Source organism: Triticum aestivum, chromosome 4A, assembly GCF_018294505.1.
Source record: "Triticum aestivum cultivar Chinese Spring chromosome 4A, IWGSC CS RefSeq v2.1, whole genome shotgun sequence".
NCBI lineage: Eukaryota > Viridiplantae > Streptophyta > Magnoliopsida > Poales > Poaceae > Triticum > Triticum aestivum.
The window spans coordinates 608,877,112-608,892,331 of NC_057803.1; positions in this window are offsets into that span (position 1 = coordinate 608,877,112).

Here is a 15,220-nt window from a genome sequence, read left to right on the forward strand (position 1 = left end):
GGTGCCACTGATAATTACCCGGCACTAGCTCACGTAGCTGTCTGACGATCTGCGCCTCGGTCAACTGACCATTAGTAACTCTGATAACTGCCGGGAAGGAGCTCTCAATCATCTGTGGTAGAGGATCCACCTCCGGGGTCTCAAAGAACATCAATTCCTTACAGCAGACCCCAAAGATATTAATGCCAGGCTTAGGACCAGAAAGGAGAGGGCATTCCCCGGTCACATGCTGGGAACGGAGGCAGTAATCACAAAGCTCATTCATACACTCTGCCACAAAATGACCCGGTTCACCACATCTATAACAGGGCAACTTTTTCTTTTTAATTGCCCATTTAGAGAGCTTTTCGCCCTCCGCTTTCTCCGACCCTTTATCAGACGCACCATCCTTAGGCTTAACACCTCCTGTAGTCACCGAAACTTTCACTGCTGCAAGAGCCCGAACCGTGTCCAGTGCCACCACGGGTAGCGTGGATGTGCCACCCACCCCCTCAGCTACATGCTCAAGCTCCTCCTCGGAAGGCATCTCCGAAGCAGGCGGTGGTGGCGGTGGGTAATGACGAGGCAGTGGTGGTCTTCTCCCTCTCCAACCGCGACGATAGCCACCTCGGAATCGATCCTTGGGTCCGGCTACACCTTCCACAAAATTACCCGGTGGACCTTGAAAATGTCCCGTGTTATCAGGATTGTATCGGTTATACCCACGGCCGCCACCGGACGAAGATCCACGGTGCAGCCCCTCACCATAAGCATCATAGTCGTCATCTCCCCACTAACCATATCGGTTGTAGAGAATCCCTGCTGTAACCAGTGTATCCATCACGCCCTTGCCCGCCACGACCCCTTCCTAGGGCCAGCGCCTTGGCGGCCGGTGGCTGCGCCACTTCGTCCGACCGGTGCATGTTGTTCTTGGGCACAACGGCCCCCTGTCGCTCAGAGAGCTGGGTACCTCGAGCAGTCCCGGCGGGAGGTTGTACCCCTGTTGTCACCGGTCCCGTTGCCATCTGCCTTGGAGGAAGTGCAAGACCCCATCCACCACTGCCGCCCTGGGTTGTATGTTCGACCGCTCCCGCCGCAGCAGTGTTACTGGTCTGGCCAGGAGCCGAGGTGCCACGGCCAACACCAGCAGCAACGACGACATTCGGTGCTGCACGGGCTGCCGCGCCCGCCGCGTTAGATCCGGTCGGCAGAGCGCCACGACCAGCTCCGCCAGAAGCCGGGGCGGCAGCGGTGGTAGGTGGCCCGCGCTTGGACGGCGGCAAACCGCGACCAGCCATGTCGGCGGCCGATGAGATCCTCCTCGCCCGTCCCGTTCCCAATGAAGGAAATCCTGGACTCCAAACCCTAGACACAATCGATGGATGGACTGTCGAGGGTAATTCATGCACGTACGTCCGCACTGGGCTGCGCGAGGCCTGGCCCTCTGGTTGGGCCTCGCCCGCACCATGAGAACCCACGACCGTCGCCACACCCAAAACCCTATCCAGCTCAGGCCCACAACCCAATACTGCATTCAAACGAGCCCGTCTGGCCGCTCGAACAGTATTTGCCGATCGCACAACCGGCGATCTTGGCAGCGGCGGCGGCCGGCAAAGGTTGCCTTTCTTCTTCTTCCGCGTGACAAGAGTCCAATTATCCGGCAAAAAATCAGACAAAGTTACAGGTTCTCTCATCACCTTAGGAATCGGGCCGATCCACGGCTTCATAACTGACTTCGAATTTGAAATTTTTGAACGACGCCGATCGCTTGTGCTCTTAGTTGCCGGCAATGGATGAACATCCGGTGAGGTCAAAGGCACTCCGGTGACTGTGGTGGCGGTGGGGATGTGGCAGTCCACCTGATCTTCGTCGTCACTCTCCAAGAGTGCCCAAAAACGTCCACCCGGTCGTGCATGTACCTTCGGTTCCGTCAGATCAATCATCGCCGGTGTCTTCGTTCGCAAATCCAGCTGCACACACTCGCCAACAACGACATCATAAACATCAAGTTTGAAATTCAATCCTACCTCAATCATGTCGCCTTCCGATAGATAGTCGCCGGCGAGGACATCGTTCTCCAGATCTATAAGAACCAACCACCGCGAGTGTGGTGTGAATCGAAGCCGTCCGTCGATCCAGACGCCCGGATCCGTCTCGTTGAAGAAACGTGCCTGCCATTGTGTACATCTTCCTTCTCCAAGCCCGATCGCGCCGTGCGGCTGATCTCTCCGCGCGCCGTCCGATCTCGTCGACCCTCCGTCTCCTCCCAAAGGCACCGCCGCTGGGATGCCTGGAGATCGCGGATTGGCCAGATGCGACTCCCCTGCGATTCCATCCGGCGAGGATGGAGGGAACGGCGGTGATATTCCGGCCGCCTCGGGCGGCCTTGTCTCCGCCTTGCTCTCTCTCATTCGGGAGCCAAAGTGGCAAGGCCTATCCTGGCGTCGCTGTATCGAGTTCATAACTCGATCGAACCGGGGCTTCTGTACGAGGCAGCTCTCCGATGAGGAAGGAGACGACGAAACGTGCACGCCCCACGTACCTCGGCCCGGCCCATTTCTCAAATATTTTTTCACTCCGCTTTTTTTAACATAAATAACTTTATTCCTTATATGATAGCCATGTCATTTACAATATGTAGAAGAATAAAGTCAGCAAAAATGTTTTACGGAACCATGGTTCAGCCGAACCTACGCTCGACACCATTGATTTCTAGACACTATTCATGAGAATCCATACATGATTGATTAAAAAATGCAGTTGTCGTGCATGTCTATTCATGAGGATCCATGCATGGTTGGTTAAAAAATATAGTTGGCATGCATGTCACTGATCCACATGTAGTAGGATGTTAAATCGTACGGCATAGACTATAGGTTCGGCTGAACCATGGTCTTGAATCACGTCTCTCATAAAGTCAGGGACATTGGAGTCCCAAAATATAATTATGATAAGCTAAGACTAAAGTAGAGATGTGCTAAACAATCAACAACAAGATCTGAAATGAACAAATCTGACATTTGAAAAATCCGTCCCTAGTAGACTAGCCTCGGTGATAATTGGCACTCAGGACCCATGTAGGCATCAAGGTCTGAAACTGCTTCCAACACATTTCGAGCGTGTTTGGATGACATCCATGCCACTACACGCCTGGCCTGGACAGGTCCCTCGATTCTGCCTGGCGTCTGTTTTGTTCGTGTCCATGAGTAGAAAATGCATGCCTGGCCTGGCTGGCTCAATCTCAAGTCAGCGCCACTCCGAGTCGGACTGGGCTCAATCTCAAGTTCTCAACTCGCCGCCGACTTCCGGGTCCATCGAACCGGCCTTCGTTCTTGCAGCCAGCTCTCCGATGTGACGAAGAAACGTGCACGCCGCGCGCACTTCGGCATGCCACAAGGGACCCAATAATGGGCGAGTGTGGCTATGTCTCGCCTACTGCGAGCCGGTAGCTCCCCTTGCCCTCAAGGGACCAAACAATGGGCCTGTCCAGTAATAGTCTATTTCTTCGTCATGTCTGCTTCTTTGCTTGGTTCATTCTTCTTATATATGTCTAACTCCAATCGATCTTAATTATTGCGGATTTAGTATAATTATTAATACAGAACGGAGGGAATACTTTCATTTATATGTCTGAAATATAACATATTTTACTTAAATCCATAAATCTTTCCCGCACATTCAAAAAACAATACCTTTAAAATTTAAAAATACCAAAATTTGTTCACATAGTTTTTAAAAGATGTTCAGGACATTTGAAAAATGCTCATCCAATTAAAAAATATATGTTCATGACATTTATAAAAATATTCAAATAATGTTAGTTTTTCCGTGTAGTTTCCGAAAAGTCTTCATAAAATATAAATTAGTGTGTGTGCCATTTAAAAAATGAACGTATAAACCTAAGAAATGTTTGGTTCTTCTACAAATAATTGTTCTCAGGCTAGAATGAACTCGATTTCACCCATCCCAGACCACTGGTCGGAGATTGGGGTAGATATGGGCAATTTGGTGTTAAATAATTGTTTGGTTAAAGCTGTCATCCACAACAATGAACCGGGGAAAAAGGGTGTTAATGAAGAAAAAACTTCGATTGGGGATGGAACTGTTGAGGACTGGGCTCTTGACCTAGGCCCAATAGGGAGAGATGAGCCCTTCTTTTGGGGGGATGAGGCAGAGAGGCCCAGTGGGCCATCCAGTTCCTCTCAACCTATAAGTAACAACCCACTCTCTTCAGAGGGAAGAAAAGAACTAGGGTTTGCAAGAGCGCCGCCAAAGAGAGAACACCATATGAACAGAGGGTTTGGCAGATCTGGTGGGGGAGGGGGGAGATTTAACAAAGGAGGGAGAGAGGAATGGTAGATGAAGAAGCGAGATGATGGAGGGATTTCTACTCACGTAAATCCTTTGATAAGTACAAAGCTGACCTAAATTCTGAGGCAAGCAACTCCAGAAACCTCACCAACAGACAATATTCTAAGGAGGTGGTGGATGCCGATAGGGAGAAGGCTAAGTTGACAAAGAAGAAGTGGCCAGATCTCTTTCAAAAGATAATCAGGTACAGGGGCTGAACTGTTGGGGAACGTAGTAATTTCAAAAAAAATTCCTACGCACACGCAAGATCATGGTGATGCATAGCAACGAGAGGGGAGAGTGTTGTCTATGTACCCTCGTAGACCGTTTGCGGAAGCGTTATATCAACGCAGTTGATGTAGTCGTACGTCTTCACGTCCGACCGATCCAAGTACCGAAAGCACGGCACCTCCGAGTTCTGCACACGTTCGGCTCGGTGACGTCCTCGCCTTCTCGATCCAGCAAGAGGGGCGAAGTAGTAGATGAGTTCCGGCAGCACGACGGCGTGGTGACGGTGTTGGTGAAGAACAATCTCCGCAGGGCTTCGCCTAAGCACTACGAAAACTATGACAGAGGATAAACTAGAGGAGACGGGGTTGCTGGCACACGGCTTGGTGTTTATTGATGTGTCTTTGGTGCTATCCCCGCCTCTCTATTTATATGTTGAGCCCTAGGGTCGAAACTTGGAGTAAAAGCCTCCACAAAGTCGGTTTCACCCAAAAGGCAAGAGTCCTTCTCGGACTCCAGGGCCAGACGCCAGGGTTCCCGGCGTCTGGACCCAGACGCCAGGGACCCTGGCGTCTGGCTTCTGGACTCCGCAAAACTTCCTTTTGCGCTTTCCAAAAACCTTGTGGGCTTTCCCCTTTGGCCCAAATAAAGTGTTCTCGTACCCAAACATTTCGGGAAACATCCGGAACCCCTTCCGGTGATTTCCGGAACCCTTCCCGTGACCAAACACTATTATCACATATATCAAACTTTATCTCCAGACCATTCCGGAGTTCCTCGTCATGTCCGTGATCTCATCCCGGACTCCGAACAACATTCGGTCACCAACATACATAACTCTCATAGTACTATATCGTCAACGAATCTTAAGCATGCGGACCCTACGGGTTCGAGAACTATGTAGACATGACTGAGACACCTCTCTGGTCAATAACCAATAGCGGGACCTGGATGCCCATATTGGCTCCTACATATTCTACGAAGATCTTTATCGGTCAGACCGCATAACAACATACGTTGTTCCCTTTGTCATCGGTATGTTACTTGCCTGAGATTCGATCGTCGGTATCCAATACCTAGTTTAATCTCGTTACCGGCAAGTCTCTTTACTCGTTTCGTAATACATCATCTCACAACTAACATATTATTTGTAATGCTTGCAAGGCTTATGTGATGTGCATTACCGAGAGGGCCCAGAGATACCTCTCCGACAATCGGAGTGATAGATCCTAATCTCAAAATACGCCAACCCAACATCTACCTTTGGAGACACCTGTAATGCTCCTTTATAATCACCCAGTTACGTTGTGACGTTTGGTAGCACCCAAAGTGTTCCTCCGGCAAACAGGAGTTGCATAATCTCATAGTCATAGGAACATGTATAAGTCATGAAGAAAGCAATAGCAACATACTAAACGATCGGGCGCTAAGCTAATGGAATGGGTCATGTCAATCAGATCATTCAACTAATGATGTGATCTCATTAATCAAATAACAACTCTTTTGTCCATGGTTAGGAAACATAACCATCTTTGATTAACGAGCTAGTCAAGTAGAGGCATACTAGTGACACTCTGTTTGTCTATGTATTCACACATGTATTATGTTTCCGGTTAATACAATTCTAGCATGAATAATAAACATTTATCATGATATAAGGAAATAAATAATAACTTTATTATTGCATCTAGGGCATATTTCCTTCAGTCTTCCACTTGCACTAGAGTCAATAATCTAGATCACATCACCATGTGATTAACATCGATAGTTCACATCATCATGTGATTAACATCCATAGTTCACATCGCCATGTGACCAACACCCAAAGGGTTTACTAGATTCGGTAATCTAGTTCACATCGCTATGTGATTAACACCCAAAGAGTACTAAGGTGTGATCATGTTTTGCTTGTGAGAGAATCTTAGTCAACGGTCTTTCACATTCAGATCCGTTATGTATTTTGCAATTTTCTATGTCTACAATGCTCTGCACGGAGCTACTCTAGCTAATTGCTCCCACTTTCAATATGTATCTAGATCGAGACTTAGAGTCATCCAGATCAGTGTCAAAACTTGCATCGACGTAACCCTTTACGGCGAACCTTTTTGTCACCTCCATAATCGAGAAACATATCCTTATTCCACTAAGGATAATTTTGACCGCTATCCAGTGATCTACTCCTAGGTCACTATTGTACTCCCATGCCAATCAGTGTAGGGTATACAATAGATCTGGTACACAACATGGCATACTTTATAGAACCTATGACTGAGGCATAGGGAATGACTTTCATTCTCTTTCTATCTTCTACCGTGGTCGGGCTTTGAGTCTTACTCAACTTCACATCAGGCAAGAAACTTTTTCTTTGACTGTTCCATTTTGAACTACTTCAAAATCTTGTCAAGGTATGTACTCATTGAAAAACTTATGAAGCGTCTTGATCTATCTCTATAGATCTTGATACTCAATATGTAAGCAGCTTTACCAAGGTCTTTCTTTGAAAAAACCCTTTCGAACACTCCTTTATGCTTTGCAGAATAATTCTACATTATTTCTGATCAAAAATATGTCATACACATATACTTATCAGAAATGCTGTAGTGCTCCCACTCACTTTCTTGTAAATACAGGCTTCACCGCAAGTCTGTATAAATCTATATGTTTTGATCAACTTATCAAAGTGTATATTCCAACTCCGAGATTCTTGCACCAGTCCATAGATGGATCGCTGGAGCTTGCATATTCTAGGATCGACAAAACCTTCTAGTTGCATCGTATACAACTCTTCTTTAGTAAATTCATTAAGGAACACAGTTTTTGTTTATCCATTTGCCAGATTTCATAAAATGCGGCAATTGCTAACATGATTCGGACAGACTTAAGCATAGATACGAGTGAGAAAATCTCATCGTAGTCAACACCTTGAACTTGTCGAAAACCTTTTGCGACAATTCTAGCTTTGTAGATAGTAACACTACTATCAGCGTCCGTCTTCCTCTTGAAGATCCATTTATTTTCTATGGCTCGCCGATCCTCGGGCAAATCCATCAAAGTCCATACTTTGTTCTCATGCATGGATCATATCTCAGATTTCATGGCCTCAAACCATTTCGCGGAATCTGGGCTCATCATCGCTTCCTCATAGTTCGCAAGTTCGTCATGGTCTAGTAACATGACTTCCAGAACAGGATTACCGTACCACTCTGGTGCGGATCTCACTCTGGTTTACCTACGAGATACGGTAGTAACTTGATCTGAAGTTACATGATCATCATCATTAGCTTCCTCACTAATTGGTGTAGTAGTCACAATAACAGTTTTCTGTGATATATTACTTTCCAATAAGGGAGCAGGTACAGTTACCTCGTCAATTTCTACTTTCCTCCCACTCACTTCTTTCGAGAGAAACTCCTTCTCTAGAAAGGATCCATTCTTAGCAGCGAATGTTTTACCTTCGGATCTGTGATAGAAGGTGTACCCAACAGTCTCCTTTGGGTATCCTATGAAGACACATTTCTCCGATTTGGGTTTGAGCTTATCAGGTTGAAGCTTTTTCACATAAGCATCCCAGCCCCAAACTTTAAGAAACGACAACTTTGGTTTCTTGCCAAACCACAGTTTATAAGGCGTTGTCTCAACGGATTTTGATGGTGCCCTTTTAACGTGAATGCATCTGTTTTTAATGCATAACCCCAAAACGATAGTGGTAAATCGGCAAGAGACATCATAGATTGCACCATATCTAATAAAGTACGGTTACGATGTTCGGACACACCATTACACTGTGGTGTTCCAGGTGGCGTGAGTAGTGAAACTATTTCACATTGTTTTAACTGAAGGCCAAACTCGTAACTCAAATATTTTACCTTTGCGATCATATCGTAGAAACTTTTATTTTCTTGTTACGATGATTCTCTACTTCACTCTGAAATTCTTTGAACTTTTCAAATGTTTCAGACTTGTGTTTCATCAAGTAGATATACACATATCTTCTGAAATCATCTGTGAAGATCAGAAAATAATGATACCTGTCGCGAGCCTCAATATTCATCAGACCACATACATCAGTATGTATAGTTTCCAACAAATCTATTGCTCGCTCGATTGTTCCGAAGAACGGAGTCTTAGTCATCTTGCCCATGAGGCATGGTTCGCAAGAATTAACTGATTCATAATCAAGTGATTCCAAAAGCCCATCAGCATGGAGTTTCTTCATGCGCTTTACACCAATATGACCTAAACGGTAGTGCTACAAATAAGTTGCACTATCATTATTAACTTTGCATCTTTTGGTTTCAATATTATGATTATGTGTATCACTACGATCGAGATCCAACGAACTATTTTCATTGGGTGTGTAACCATATAAGGTTTTATTCATGTAAATAGAACAACAATTTATTCTCTTACTTAAATGAATAATCGTATTACAATAAACATGATCAAATCATATTCATGCTCAATGCAAACATCAAATAACACTTATTTAGGTTCAACACTAATCTCGAAATTATAGGGAGTGTGCGATGATGATCATATCAATCTTGGAACCGCTTCCAACACACATCGTCACTTCACCCTTAACTAGTCTCTATTTATTCTGCAACTCCCGTTTCGAGTTACTAATCTTAGCAACTGAACTAGTATCAAATACTGAGGGTTTGCTATAAACACTAGTAAAGTACACATTAATAACATGTATATCAAATATATTTATGTTCACTTTGCCATCCTTCTTATCCGCCAATCACTTGGGGTAGTTCCGCTTCCAGTGACCAGTCCCTTTGCAGTACAAGCACTGAGTCTCAGGCTTAGGACCAGACTTGGGCTTCTTCACTTGAGCAGCAACTTGCTTGCTGTTCTTCTTGAAGTTCCCCTTCTTCCCTCTGCCCTTTTATTGAAACTAGTGATCTTGTCAACCATCAACACTTGATGTTTTTCTTGATTTCTACCTTCGTTGATTTCAGCATCACGAAGAGCTTGGGAGTTGTTTCCGTTATCCCTTGCATATTATAGTTCATCACGAAGTTCTACTAACTTGGTGATGGTGACTAGAGAATTCTGTCAATCACTATCTTATCTGGAAGATTAACTCCCACTTGATTCAAGCGATTGTAGTACCCAGACAATCTGAGCACATGCTCACTAGTTGAGCGATTCTCCTCCATCTTTTAGCTATAGAACTTGTTGGAGACTTCATATCTCTCAACTCGGGTATTTGCTTGAAATATTAACTTCAACTCCTGGAACATCTCATATGGTCCATGACGTTCAAAACGTCTTTGAAGTCCCGATTCTAAGCCGTTAAGCATGATGCACTTTAAACTATCAAGTAGTCATCATATTGAGCTAGCCAAACGTTCATAACATCTGCATCTGCTCCTGCAATAGGTCTGTCACCTAGCGGTGCATCAAGGACATAATTCTTCTGTGCAGCAATGAGGATAAACCTCAGATCACTGATCCAATCCGCATCATTGCTACTAACATCTTTCAACACAATTTTCTCTAGGAACATATCAAAATAAACATATGAAAGCAACAACGTGAGTTATTGATCTATAACATAGATATGCTAATACTACCAGGACTAAGTTCATGATAAATTAAAGTTCAATTAATCATATTACTTAAGAACTCCCACTTAGATAGACATCCCTCTAATCTTCTAAGTGATCACGTGATCCAAATCAACTAAACCATGTCCGATCATCACGTGAGATGGAGTAGTTTCATTGGTGAACATCATTATGTTGATCATATCTACTATATGATTCACGCTCGACCTTTCGGTCTCCGTGTTCCGAGGCCATATCTGTATATGCTTGGCTCGTCAAGTATAACCTGAGTATTCCGCGTGTGCAACTGTTTTGCACCCGTTGTATTTGAACGTAGAACCTATCACACCCGATCATCATGTGGTGTCTCAGCACGAAGAACTTTCGCAACGGTGCATACTCAGGGAGAACACTTCTTGATAATTTAGTGAGAGATCATCTTATAATGCTACCGTCAATCAAAGTAAGATAAGATGCATAAAAGATAAACATCACATGCAATCAATATAAGTGATAAAATATGGCCATCATCATCTTGTGCTTGTGATCTCCATCTCCGAAGCACCGTCATGATCACCATCGTCACCGGCGCGACACCTTGATCTCCATCGTAGCATCGTTGTCGTCTCACCAATCTTATGCTTCCACGACTATCGCTACCGCTTAGTGATAAAGTAAAGCACTACATCGCGATTGCATTGCATACAATAAAGCGACAACCATATGGCTCCTGCCAGTTGCCGATAACTCGGTTACAAAACATGATCATCTCATACAATAAAATTCAGCATCATGTCTTGACCATATCACATCACAACATGCCCTGCAAAAACAAGTTAGACGTCCTCTATTTTGTTGTTGCAAGTTTTACGTGGCTGCTACGGGCTTAAGCAAGAACCAATCTCAACTACGCATCAAAACCACAACGATAGTTTATCAATTTGACTCCGTTTTAACATTCGCAAGGACCGGGCGTAGCCACACTCGGTTCAACTAAAGTTGGAGAGACTGTCGCCCGCAAGCCACCTATGTGCAAAGCACGTCGGGAGAACCGGTCTCGCGTAAGCGTACGCGTAATGTCGGTCCGGGTCGTCTCATCCAACAATACCGCCGAACCAAAGTATGACATGCTGGTAGGCAGTATGACTTATATCGTCCACAACTCACTTGTGTTCTACTCATGCATATAACATCAAACCATAAAACCTAGGCTCGGATGCCACTGTTGGGGAACGTAGTAATTTCAAAAAAATTCCTACGCACACGCAAGATCATGGTGATGCATAGCAACGAGAGGGGAGAGTGTTGTCTACGTACCCTCGTAGACCGTTCGCGGAAGTGTTATATCAACGCGGTTGATGTAGTCGTACGTCTTCACGTCCGACCGATCCAAGTACCGAAAGCATGGCACCTCCAAGTTCTGCACACGTTCGGCTCGGTGACGTCCTCGCCTTCTCGATCCAGTAAGAGGGGCGAAGTAGTAGATGAGTTCCGGCAGCACGACGGCGTGGTGACGGTGTTGGTGAAGAACAATCTCCGCAGGGCTTCGCCTAAGCACTACGAAAACTATGACAGAGGATAAACTAGAGGAGACGGGGTTGCCGGCACACGGCTTGGTGTTTATTGATGTGTCTTTGGTGCTATCCCTGCCTCTCTATTTATATGTTGAGCCCTGGGGTCGAAACTTGGAGTAAAAGCCTCCACAAAGTCGGTTTCACCCGAAAGGCAAGAGTCCTTCTCGGACTCCAGGGCCAGACGCCAGGGTTCCCGGCGTCTGGACCCAGACGCCAGGGACCCTGGCGTCTGGCTCCTGGACTCCGCAAAACTTCCTTTTGCGCTTTCCAAAAACCTTGTGGGCTTTCCCCTTTGGCCCAAATAAAGTGTTCTCGTACCCAAACATTTTGGGAAACATCCGGAACCCCTTCCAGTGATTTCCGGAACCCTTCCGGTGACCAAACACTATTTTCACATATATCAAACTTTATCTCCGGACCATTCCGGAGTTCCTCGTCATGTCCGTGATCTCATCCCGGACTCCGAACAACATTCGGTCACCAACATACATAACTCACATAGTACTATATCGTCAACGAACGTTAAGCGTGCGGACCCTACGGGTTCGAGAACTATGTAGACATGACCGAGACACCTCTCTGGTCAATAACCAATAGCGGGACCTGGATGCCCATATTGGCTCCTACATATTCTATGAAGATCTTTATCGGTCAGACCGCATAACAACATACGTTGTTCCCTTTGTCATCGGTATGTTACTTGCCTGAGATTCGATCGTCGGTATCCAATACCTAGTTTAATCTCGTTACCGGCAAGTCTCTTTACTCGTTCCGTAATATATCATCTCACAACTAACATATTAGTTGTAATGCTTGCAAGGCTTATGTGATGTGCATTACCGAGAGGGCCCAGAGATACCTCTCCGACAATCGGAGTGACAAATCCTAATCTCGAAATACGCCAACCCAACATCTACCTTTGGAGACACCTGTAATGCTCCTTTATAATCACCCAGTTACGTTGTGACGTTTGGTAGCACCCAAAGTGTTCCTCCGGCAAACGGGAGTTGCATAATCTCATAGTCATAGGAACATGTATAAGTCATGAAGAAAGCAATAGCAACATACTAAACGATCGGGTGCTAAGCTAATGGAATGGGTCATGTCAATCAGATCATTCAACTAATGATGTGATCTCATTAATCAAATAACAACTCTTTTGTCCATGGTTAGGAAACATAACCATCTTTGATTAACGAGCTAGTCAAGTAGAGGCATACTAGTGACACTCTGTTTGTCTATGTATTCACACATGTATTATGTTTCCGGTTAATACAATTCTAGCATGAATAATAAACATTTATCATGATATAAGGAAATAAATAATAACTTTATTATTGCCTCTAGGGCATATTTCCTTCATGAACTAGCTCCCAGTTGGAGTGGATTTGGCTCAACAATAAGTATGGTTGACTTCTCTGCTGGCTCAACTTGCTCAAAACTCTGGGTCCATAGGTGGGGATGGAGAAAACAGGGTGAGGGGGGTACCTTTCAGATCCGATATGATGGTGGTTTTTAATAGAAGAGAGCTGAGCCAGTTGGGAGAGGGGATATGAATGCTGCTACTTGAGGCAGAGGTTTTCAAAACAATTTTGCTAATAGAGGGGAAATTTTCAGAGAAGTGGGCAAGACAGAGACAACTCTTATCCAAGGAATGTGGTAGATGGTGGGAAAATGACAATGGGTGGAAACACAAACAACATGTGGAACAAGTGCGAGAACACTGGTCATGCCACTAAGGACTGTATGCTGGGGCACTGTGTGATCTGTGGAAAGAAAAACCACACCACTAATGACTGTAATTTGCTGAAGCAGATGAAACCAATTCCTAAATATGTTGGATATGCTGCAAAAGGGTTGGGAGTGTTGTTAGTTCAAAGCTCTAAAGTAATCCTGAAAGTGGAAAATCCCAACCCTATGGCTCTGGTGAATGTGGTGTCAGGAGAAGTGAATGAGACTGAGAAAAGTCCACTTTACAACCCTCAACTAACCACACAGTTTAAGATACCCTCCTCAACTCCAAAACCAGTCGTTCTACACCCTCAACTTTTCATACCATTCAAAAGACCCCCACCCCCCCCCACCCCTGACCCGCTAGAAGCTGTTTTTTTCACACGGGGCCTGTTTTGACTAGCAGACCGTGTTGTTTGCATTGCCACGTCACTTTCGTGATTTTTTTGGCTTTCAGGACGTGCGTGCCATATTCGAAGGGGAGCGCCAACACGGATGTATACCAAAAAAGCAATAAAAAGATTAACGGGAGCGTGTCGCTCATCGTCGTGTTCTCACATGTTTGTTTCATCGTGTCGTGCCTCGTGCGTACTTGAAGCTAGCCTCACAAAGCATACACCTGCCTACTTGCTAGTAATACTTGTATACGTGCGTGTGCTAGCCAGCATCAGGAATCGATCTAGTCTAGCTACTTAAGGAATCAACTAGGTTGGTTCGTGTCTGGTGCATCTCGCCGTAGACGAAGCTGCAGTCGGAGTAGGCCACGGCCGACGGCGTGGCGCTTGAACACGCCGAACACTGCCACCCGCCTGAGGATCCTTCTGCTCATCTCCAGCAACAGCGACCTGATCTCCACGTCAGCGATCAGCTCCGCCATGTCCCCGACGAACCAGTTCGCATGCAGCGTCAAAACCAGTCAGCGATCAGCTGCTGGGGACGTCAAAACCAGTCAAGAGGTGATGTGGTGTTGCCCAGCCAACTCTCAATGCAGTCAAAACCGGTCAACATAATCAAAACCAGTCAAAAGTGAGCACGGGGTTGATTTTTGAACCAGATGACAAGTTAAGGGTGTGGGATAACCGGTTTTGGAGTTGAGGGGGGTATTTTAAACTGTATGGTTAATTGAGGGTTGTAATGTGGACTTTTCTCAATGAGACTCAGCTAATTGACAGGTTGCACTACATGTTTAATTGGAACTCGCAGTGGAGATGCAGAAGGCAGAGTGAGAACTCCTTCCTAGTTAGATTCCTAAGTAAAGGGAGATTGATAGAGCTAATTCAGTGCAAGGATTTCAATTTTCTAGGATCTGGAGCCATCGTCAATGTCTGCAACTAGGGTTTTGACACTCAGGCCATTGGAAAACTTCACACTGTGTGGGTCCAGTTTGATAAAGTGCCTGAATGTTTTAGACATTTTTTGGAATGTGTGAAGTTGCTGCTACTCTGGGCCAGTTTTGGAGATTGATATGAATACCATTACTCAAGATAAGGTCAGAGCAAAAGTGGGGGTGAGAGATCATGAGAAAATTCCTGCTTACATAGAGATAACTGATAAGAATCTGATGATATACAAGGTGAGACCAGAACTGGAAATGGTAGTTGAATTGGGATGGTATGGAGAGCAAAGGGAACATGGTATTGAAGAGGAGGAAATTAATAAACAGAAAGAAGAGATGAGGAAAAGGCACAAAGGATCACATAATCAGGGAGATGGGGCTAGAGAGAATATCAGTTTGGGAAGCTTAAATCTCAGTCAACATGAGGAAATGAGGAGGAATGCAGAGGATTTGTAAGCTATGCA